Raw genomic sequence first — 2,924 nt, 5'->3', positions numbered from 1 at the left:
ACCATAAAGAAAGCTGAACGCTGAAGAATGGATGCTTTTGAACTGTGGTGTTGGAGAAGACTTGAGAGTCCCTTGGACTGCAAGGAGATCAAACCAGTCCATCCTAAAGGAAATCAGTCCTGAATATTCACTGGAAGAACTGATGCTGAAGCTGAAACTCCAATACTTTGGCCATCTGATGTGAAGAACTGACTCATTGGAAAAGACCCTGATGCTAGGAAAGATTGAAGGTGGGAGGAGAAGGGGACGACAGAGGATGAGATGTTGGATGGCATCACTGACTCAAAGGACATGAGTTTGAGTAAGCTCTGGGTGATGGTGACGGACAGGGAAGCCTGGCGTACTGCAGTCCAAGGGGTCGCAAAGAGTCAGACATGACTGAGCAACTGACCTGAACTGAGTGACGGTGGGTTCATGGTTGCCGTGGTAATGAGAGGAGAGAATGAGGAGTGGCTGTTAATGGGCATGGAGGTTCTTTTTGGGGGTGATGAGGTGTTCTAGAATTATATAGAGGTGATGTTTGTATAACTTTATGAATTTACCAAAAAGCAATGAACTTTGCACTTTAAAAGGATGAATTTTCTTCCACCATGGCAGCCATTGAAGAGCAGCAGCCATGCCTCTGTGCTACCCTATGGCCATGGGCCTCAACTAGGGCCACAAAGTGGACAGGAACGTGAGCAAGCTGAGCACAGCTGCTACCATGGGTGCTCCCCCAGGCGCATTAAATTCGTGTGGGACACGATCTGGGGGTGTGTGACCCCTTAGAAGCGGAGGGCCATGGAGCTGCTCAAGCTCTCCAAGGACAAGTAGGCTGTCAAGTCCACCAAGAAAAGGATGAGAACACATCTCTGCAGAGAGGGAAAGAGACGAGCTGAGCAATTTCACGGCCCCCATGCAGAAAGAGGCAGCCAAGGACTAAGCCCTACCTTTTCAGAAAAGGGATGAATTTTATCATATGCAGATTAGACCTTAACAAACAACCAAAACTGATCTTGCCATATACTCCCCAGTTTGCTCACATGGTTTCCCTATCTTTGTCAGGGACCCTGTGTGGAGATGCACCAGTGCCTGCCAGGCTCTGTGTATAGGGGGTACACATGATGTTTCATCTCATCTCCATTTCTAGAGGAAGAAACAAGCATGGAGCACAGAGGCCCACATGACTGGCCCCTTGCCAGGCCATGGCTCAGACCCTGCTCAGCTGACTAGTGCCAGCCCTGCCAGTACCCCCAGTGCCTCAGCCTTGAGGCCCCTTCTCCCCTGGCCTCTCCACTCTCCACCTGTTCCCAGTACATCTCCAGTCAACTCCACCACTTTACCCCATCAGAATGCCATCACTTGTTGCCAGGCCGGTCCCAAAAGCCTGCTGGTCCACTGCTTCCAAACTATCATTGCTCTAATCTGCCAAGTATTCTTTGGCCCCAGTATCATCCTCAAGTCTGATTCTGGTCCCTTGCCTGCTCTAATGCACTCCATGGCTGCTGGTGTCCTGATGGATTGAGCAGACGCTCCTCGGGCTGCATGGGAGACTCTGACAACAGAGTCTTCCTCCTGGAGCAGCCTCCCTGCATATCTCTGAGCACTGCTTTCTGGGCTACTTGGAGCTCGGCCATAGTGGGTTGGAGTTCACCAAAGGCTCTACTGATGACTCTGGTGAGAAGCAGACCTCTACACTCAAAGGGGGCACATTCAGAGGCCTCCAGAGCTCTTCAAATCTGTGAACAGCAAAGAGCAGTGATTTTTCAGCTGGGGGCCCAGGGGTTCTGGGCAGTGTCTGAAAACAGTTTTGGTTATCACAACAGTGGGAAGGAAGTGCCTCTGGCATCTAGTGGGTGGAAGCCAGGGATGCCGCTAAACTTCCTTACGAGGCACAGGACAGCCTTTGCAATCAAGAAAAAATCAGTCCTACATGTTAACAGTGCCAAGGCTGAGAAACTGCAAAAGCAGAGAATTCTACTCTTGAAATGTGGAAAAGAAGAAGTTAAGATACTGAGTGACTTCAAGTGGGTAATGAAAATTCCTGCATATCAGTGATGAAAGCATCCAGGAAGGCCATCTTGAGGTATGGGGCTGAGCAGAGGATGAACTGAGACCCCAGCCAGCTAAGTGGTTCAAGCTGAAGGATCCTTGAGCAGGCTCACTTGCAGGCCCTGCCCCCAGCATCAGGGCTCTGTAAATGGCACTGTGTACACACGGCTCCTATGACGCTGAGACTGCACTGTACTCGCTCCTCTGCTGGACTGCATCACCACCTCCATCTGACTGCCTTGTCGGCAGACTTGTGTCTTGCTCATCACTGAATGCCAGCCTCTTGCACTAGTGCCTGGCATGTAAAAGAGGCTCAACAGATATTTTAAATTGACGGAATACATGAAGTACCTCTGGGCTTCCCTGGTGTGCTCAGACATTAAAGAATCTGCCTGCAATGTGGGAGACCTGATTTCGATCCCTGGGTTGGAAAGATCCCCTGGAGAAGGGGATGGCTACTCACTCCAGTTTTCTTGCCTGGAGAATTCCATGGACAGAGGAGCCTGATGGGGCCTACAGACTGTGGGGTCACAGAGAGTCTGACACGACTGAGCAACTTTCACTTTCATTAAGTACATCATTCAAATTTTATCTCAGCAAAGTGTGCAGTGTTTTTGGAGAATAGATAAAGTAGGATGCTAGCCCCTCAGGTGTCAAAAACGTTTCCATAAGCACAGAGAATAGAGTCTGATACTCTAGAGCCTGGCCCACTGGGACCCCAATTTCTTGCCTCTTTCTCTCTTCTCAGCCTCTCATTATACTGCAGTTATAGCAAGCTCTTGCCTCTGTAGGAAGCTGGATGGGAAAGGGCTACAGAGGAGACCTGAGAGAAGAACTGAAGAATCTTATATCCTTAAAAAAGATGGGTGGCAGATCCCAGTTAGGTGATGTGG

The 2,924-nt window shown here is 49.7% G+C and overlaps 1 pseudogene; it reads left to right on the top strand.

Annotated features, from left to right (window-relative positions):
- The first annotated feature begins 488 nt into the window (after window positions 1-488).
- LOC147378152 (large ribosomal subunit protein eL36 pseudogene) lies at window positions 489-1,062 on the top strand (annotated as a pseudogene).
- Window positions 1,063-2,924: the final 1,862 nt, after the last annotated feature.

Source organism: Bos grunniens, chromosome 2, assembly GCF_055505025.1.
Source record: "Bos grunniens cultivar Pamir isolate PY7600 chromosome 2, Bosgru_T2T1.0, whole genome shotgun sequence".
NCBI lineage: Eukaryota > Metazoa > Chordata > Mammalia > Artiodactyla > Bovidae > Bos > Bos grunniens.
The sequence above is the reverse complement of the archived record's forward strand: the minus strand, read 5'-3'. Positions and strand labels throughout refer to the sequence as shown.